The sequence below is a fragment of the Miniopterus natalensis genome, chromosome 2 (assembly GCF_054644295.1).
Source record: "Miniopterus natalensis isolate mMinNat1 chromosome 2, mMinNat1.hap1, whole genome shotgun sequence".
NCBI classification, from domain to species: domain Eukaryota; kingdom Metazoa; phylum Chordata; class Mammalia; order Chiroptera; family Miniopteridae; genus Miniopterus; species Miniopterus natalensis.
The window spans coordinates 3967747-3975132 of record NC_142082.1 but is presented as its reverse complement, the minus strand read 5'-3'; positions in this window follow the sequence as shown (position 1 = coordinate 3975132).

The following is a 7386-nucleotide window of genomic DNA, read 5'->3' as shown; positions in this document are numbered from 1 at the left end:
CTCTCCCCACCCACACCCCTCTCCCCGCCTTCCCCCTGAGATCCCTCAGTCCCGTTCCATGCTTCTAAGTCTCCAGATTCATTTTGTTCATCAGTTTATTCTGTTTATTACATTCCACATATAAGTGAGATCATGTGGTACTTGCCTTTCTCTGACTGGCTTATTTCACTTAGCATAATACTTTCTAGTTCCCTCCAGGCTGTGCCAAAGGATAAAAGGCCCTTCTTTACAGCTGCGTAGTATCCATGGTGTAAATGTCCCACAGCTTTTTACCCACTCACCTACTGATGGGCACTTGGGCTGCTTCCAGATCTCAGCTATTGTAAACTGTGCTGCTATGAACATAGGGGAGCATAAGTTCTTTGTGATTGGTGTTTCGGGTTCCTTAGGATATATTCCTAGAAGTGGGATCACTGGGTCAAATGGCAGGTCAATTTTTAATCTTTTGAGGAAACTCCACATTGCTTTCCATGGTGGCTGCACCAGTCTGCATCCCCACCAGCAGTGGACTAGGGTTCCCCTTTCTCCACACCCTCACCAGTACTTGTAGTTCGTTGATTTGTTCATGGAGCCATTCTGACAGGTGTGAGGTGATACCTCACTGTGGTTTTAATTTGCGTCTCTGATGATTAGCCATATTGAGCATTTTTTCCTATGTCTCTTGGCCATGTGTATGTCCTCTTTGGAGATGTGTCTATTTAGGTCCTTTGCCCATTTTTAATTGGATTATTTGTCTTTTGTTAAGTTGTATGAGTTCCTTATATAGTTTGGATATTAACCCTTTATCTGATGTGTCGTTGGCAAATATGTTCTCCCATACAGTGGGCTCCCTTTTTGTTTTGTTGATGGTTTCTTTTGCTGAGCAGAAGCTTTTTACTTTGATGCAGTCCCATTTGTTTATTTTCTCCTTAGTTTCTCTTGCCCTAGGAGATATATCAGCAAACATATTGCTATGAGAGATGTCTGAGATTTTGCTGCCTATGTTTTCCTCTAGGGTTTTTATGGTTTCTCGTCTAACATTTAAGTATTTTATCCATTTTGAATTTACTTTTGTGTATGGTGTAAATTGGTGGTCTAGTTTCATTTTTTTTGCATGTATCTGTCCAATTTTCCCAACACCATTTATTGAAGAGACTGTCTTTACTCCATGGTATGTTGTTGACTCCTTTGTCAAACAATAATTGACCATAAATGGCATGGGTCAATTTCTGGGTTCTCTGTTCTGTTCCACTGATCAATATGTCTGTTTTTGTGCTAGTACCAGGCTGTTTTGATTACAGTGGCTTTGTAGTATAACTTGATATCTGGTATTGTGATCCAACTTTCTTCTTCTTTCTCAGGATTGCCGTGGCTATTCAGTTTCTTTTTGGTTCCATATAAATTTTTGAAGTGTTTGTTCTAGATCTGTGAAATATGCTGTCAGTATTTTAATAGGGGTTGCATTGAATTTATAGATTGCTTTGGGTAGTATGAACATTTAATGATATCAATTCTTCCAATCCATGAACATGGTATATTTTTCCATTTGTTTATATCTTCCTCTGTTTCTTTTTTCAGTGTCCTGTAGTTTTCCAAGTAAAGGTCTTTTACATCTTTGGTTTATTCCTAGTTATCTTATTTTTTTAGTTGCAGTGGTAAATGGGATTTTTTTTTTAGTTTCTCTTTCTGAGAGTTCATTATTGGTGTATAAAAATGCCATTGATTTCTGGGTGTTAACTTTGTATCCTGCTACCTTGCTGAATTCACTTATTAAGTCTAGTAGTTTTTTGGTGGAGTCTTTAGGATTCTCTATGTTCAATATCGTGTCATCTGCAAATGATGACAGTTTTGTTTCCTCCTTTCCAAATTGGATACCTTTTATGTTTTCTTCTTGTCTGATTGCTGTGGCTAGGACTTCCAGTACTATGTTGAATAAGAGTGGTGAAAGTGGATACCCCTGTCTTGTTCCTGTTCTAAGGGAAATGTGGTTTTAGTTTTTGCCCATTGAGTATGATGTTGGCTGTAGGTTTGTCATATATGGCCTTTATTATGTTGAGGTATGATCCCTCTATTCCCACTTTGCTGAGAGTTTTTATCAGAAATGGGTGTTGGATTTTATAGAATGCTTTTTCTGCATCTATTGATATGATCAAGTGATTTTTGTCTTTCAGTTTGTTTATGTGATGTATCATGTTTATTGATTTGCGAATATTGTACCAGCCTTGCCTCCCTGGAATAAATCCCACTGGATCATGGTGTATGATCTTTTTAATATATTGCTGGATCCAATTTGCTAATATTTTGTTGAGGATTTTAGCATCTATGCTCATCAGGGATATTGGCCTGTAATTCTTTCTTTGTAGTATCTTTATCTGGTTTTGGAATTAGGCTAATGCTGGCCTCTTAAAGAGTTTGGAAGTGTTCCTTCCTCTTGGATTTTTTGAAATAGTTTGAGGAGAATAGGTGTTAATTCTTCTTTAAGTGTTTGGTAAAACTCCCCTGTGAAGCCATCCTGGCCAGGGCTTTTGTGTGCTGGGAGCCCTTTGATTACTGCTTCAATTTCATCAGCAATTATCAACCTATTCAGGCTTTCTGACTCTTCCTGATTGAGTTTTGGAAGGCTGTACTTTTCTAGGAATTTATCCATGTCATCCAGGTTGTCTAGCTTGTTGGCATATAGATGTTCATAGTATTTTCTTACAATCCTTTGTATTTCTGTGGGGTCAGTTGCAGTTTCACCTCTTTTGTTTCTGATTTTGTTTATTTGGATCCTCTTTCTTTCTTGATGAGTCTGGCTAGAGGTTCATCAATTTTGTTTATCTTTTCAGAGAACCAGCTCTTGGTTTCATTGATCTTTTGCATTGTTTTTTTAGTCTCTATGTCATTAATTTCTGCTCTGATCTTTATTATTCCTTTCCTTCTACTTACTCTGGGCTTTTCTTGTTCTCTTTCTAGTTGTAGGGTTAGAGAGTCTATTAGAAGTTTTTCTTGTTTTTTGAGGTAGGCTTGTAGTGCTATGAACTTCCCTCTCAGGATTGTTTTCATTGTGTTCCATAGATTTGGAGGAGTTGTGTGTTCATTTTCATTTGTTTCTAGGAAGTTTTTGATTTCTTTCTTGATCTCTTTGGTAACCCATTCATTGTTTAAAACATGCTTTTCAATCTCCATGTGTTTAAATGTTTTTTAGTGTTTTTATTGTAGTTGATTCCTAATTTCATGCCAATGTGGTCTGAGAAGATGCTTGATATGATTTCAATCTTCTTGAACTTGTAGAGACTTGTTTTGTGTCCTAACATGTGGTCTGTCTTTGAGAACGTCCCATGTGCACTTGAGAAGAATGTATATTCTGCAGCTTTGGGGTAGAATGTTCTGTAAATGTCAATTAAGTCCATCTGATCTAGTGTGTCATTTAGGGTCACTCTTTCCTTGTTGATTTTTTGTCTGGAAGACCTATCCAGTGAAGTCAATAGGGTGTTAAAGTCCCCGAGTATGACTGTATTGCTGTCAATCTCTCCCTTAAAGTCTTCTAAAAGTTTTTTATAAATTTAGGTGCTCCTACATGGGTGCATATGTGTTTATCAGGGTTATATCCTCTTGTTGGATTGATCCCTTTAGTGTTATGTAATGACCTTTCTTGTCTCCCATTATAGTCTTCATTTTGACGTCTACTTTGTCCAATATGAGTACTGCTACCCTAGCTTTTTATTTCATTTCCATTTGCATGGAAAATTTTTTTCCATCCCTTCACTCTCATTCTGTGTGAGTCTTTTGTTCTGAGGTGGGTCTCTTGTAGACAGCATATATTTGGGTTATGTTTTCTTATCCATTCAGCCACCCTATATCTTTTTATTGGGCATTTATTCCATTTACATTTAAGGTTGTTATTGAAACATACTTATCTACTGCCATTTTGTTTCTTTATGCCTATGTTTCTCATTCTCTTTATTTCTACTTCTAATTATAGCAGTCCCTTTAACATTTCCTGTAATGCTGGTTTTGTAGTGATAAAGTCTTCTAGCCTCTTTGTCTGGGAAGCTCTTTATTTCACCATCTATCTTGATTGATAATCTTGCTGGACAGAGTAGCCTTGGTTTCAGATCCTTGTTTTGCATTGCCTTCAGTACTTCATGCCATTCCCTTCTGGCCTGTAGATTTTCCGATGAGAAGTTAGCTGACAGCATTATGAGGGCTCCTTTGTAAATAACAGATTGCTTTTCTCTAGCTTCCTGTAAGATTCTCTTTTTGTCTTGAATTCTTGGCATTTTAAGTATGATGTGTCTGGGCGTGGGCCTCTTTGGGTTCTTCTTGCTTGGGACTCTCTGTGCCTCCTGAACTTGTATGACTTTTTCCTTGACCAGGTTAGGGAAGTTTTCTGCCATTATTTCATCAAACAGGTTCTCTAACCCCTGCTTACTTTCGACCTTCTCTGGTACACCTATAATATGAATATTGTTACATTTCATCCTGTCTCACAGCTCCCTTAGACTGTCCTCCTGTTTTTTAATTGTTTTTTTGTTTTTGGGTCTCTGATTGAGTGATTTTTTTCCTACCCTGTCTTCTAATTCACTGGTCCGATCCTCACCTTCCTCTAACCTGCTGTTTATTCCTTCCAATGTATTCTTTATTTCTGCTATGTCATTCTTCATTTCTGACTGGTCATTTTTCATAGTTTCCATATATTTTTTCATGCTGTGGAGCATCCTTACAATCAGTATTCTGAACTCTATATCTAAGAGATTGCTTCTCTCCATTTCATTTAGCTCTTTCTGGAGACTTCGCTTGTTCTTTCATTTGGGGCTTGTTTTTTGGTCTCCCCATTTTCGCTACTTTTTTGGGTTTGTTTTTAAGTGTTAGGTAGATCTTCTAGGACTCTCAGTCTTTTTGGAGGGTCTCTGGTACACGCCAATGTCAGACACAGTTTGTGAATGGCCCGGAGTACCTTGTTTGGGGCTATCAACAACCCTCGTCTTGAGGTCTCCACTGCTAGGGCTGGGTGCATTTGGACAGGACCAAGATGCACACCAAAGTCTGCTTTTCTAAGGCCAGGTCCGAAGCAGGTCAGGCAGAGACTCAAAGCACCCTGAGGCCTGCCTCTGCCTACAGGCTGATTAATCTGATTCTCTTAATGAGCCTCAGGTTGTAGAAGCTTAACAGAGTTGGTTGTTACTAGTATCTTAATAAGCCTCACGTTGGTTGGCAGCTGGTTGTTATCAGTATCTTAATAAGCCTCACGTTGTAGGAACTCCTCTGGGCAGGGGGAGGGCTTTCCAGCAGGTTGGGGCAATTGCTTCCCGCCTCAGACAAAAGCTGAAAATTGGCGGCCTGAGAAAGACGTCCTCCACAGTCTGGGGGAATGACTCCGCACAGGAATCCAGACCGGCGTCCCCTGATCTCGCTCTCCAGAGCCCACAACCCCCGACTCTCCCCACACAGCTCCAGTTCACTCCGCTCCCCCTCCGCTGGCGCCAAGGTGAGTGGCTGCTTATGAAACTTTATGAGTTGGCTGTTTAAGAGGGTGCCTGCAGTTCCAGCCGCCTCTCCCTGGCAGACAGAAACGCGGCTGCTTTTCACAGCCAGATGTTATGTGGGCACCTTTCTCAGTTCTGGTCTCCTGGCTGGGAAGCCCAGCCTGGGGTTTAGGCCCCGGAGTCCTCAGTGGGAGCCCCCACAGCTGAGATCTCCCTCGGGACCTTCAGCTGCTTCCTATGGGAGCCCAGCCTGGGGTTTAGGCCCCGGAGTCCTCAGTGGGAGCCCCCACAGCTGAGGTCTCCCTCGGGACCTTCAGCTGCTGCCTGTGGGAGCCCGGCCAGCCCCCTCGCGCCCGCAGTTCCTACCAGTCTCTGTGCGGTCTCCCCTTTTCCTCCTTGGTTATGAGGGTGCCCTCCAGCTTGTCTTCATTTGGTTTTCAGGATGGTTTTTCTGTTTTAGTTGTAAATCCAGATTGGTCCCGGGAGAGTGTCAGTACAGCTTCCACTCAGTCCACCGCCATCTTGGGTCTCCCCCCATACTTTTACATTTATATACTCAAATTTAGTGTTGTTTTTAATGAATGTTGTGTTTATGCCATTTAATTTGGGAAAACAGATATTTAATGTTCATATTTTTGCAGTTTAATACAATTGGATTAGTTCAGCTTCCTAGTTTCTAGAAATATAAATTAAATTAATTTTATTATTTAAGAGTAATAAAATTCTTAAATAACCTGCTTTATCAAACTACTTTAGTTTTTATTTATTTTTTATTGGATTTATTGGGGTAACATTGGTTAATAAAATTTTATAGGTTTTAGAAATAAAATTCTATAATATATCATCTGTATATTGTATTGTGTGTTCACCACCCAAATTAAGCCTCCTTTCATTATCATTTATCCCTTCATTACCCTCTCCTACAGCCCCAATCCTCTTCTTTCCCTCTGGTAATAATCATATTGTTTCAGGGTTTTTGTTGTTGTTTTTTGCTTAATCCCTTCAACTTTTTCACCCAGCCACCATACCCCCTTCCCTATGGAAGCTGTCAGTCTGTTCTCTGTATCTGTTTCTATTTTGTTTATTTGTTCATTAGATTCCACATATAAGTGAAATCATATTGTACTTGTCTTTCTCTCACTGGCTTATTTCACCTAACATAATACTCTCCAGGTCTATCCATGCAGTTCTAAAAGGTAAGATTTCCTTCTTTTTTTTTTTTTTTTATGGCCAAGGAGTATTCCATTGTGTAAATGTCCCACAACTTTTTTATCCACTTATCTACTGATGGACACTTGGGCTGCGTCCAAATCTTGGCTATTGTAAGTAATGCTGTAATGAACATAGGGGTGCATATATCTTTGGAATAGCCTTTTGGGTTTCCTTGGATAAATTCCTAGAAGAGAAATTGCCGGGTCATAAGGCAGCTCCACTTTTAATTTTTTGAGAAACCTGCATACTGTTTTCCACAGTGGCTGCACCAGTCTGCATTCCCACCTGCAGTGCACTAGGGTTTCCCTTTTCTCGACACCCTCGCCAACAGATGTTATTTGTTGATTTGTTGATGGAGCCATGCTGACAGGTGTGAGGTGATATCTCGTTGTGATTCTAATTTGCGTCTCTGATGATTAGTGATGTTGAGCATCTTTTCATATATCTTATTGGCCATCTGAAGGTCCTCTTTGGAGAAGTGTCTATTCAGGTCCTTGCCCATTTTTTAATTGGATTGTTTGGTCTTTTGGTGTTGAGTTTTATATGTTTTTTAATAAATTTTGGATATCAATGCCTTATCAGATGTATCATTGGCAAATATATTCCTCCATTCAGTGGGTTGTCTTTTCATTTTGTTGATGGTTTTCTTTGCTGTGCAAGAGCTTTTCATATCAATAGATGCAGAAAAAGCATTTGAGAAAGTCCAGCACCTACTTATGATAAAAAC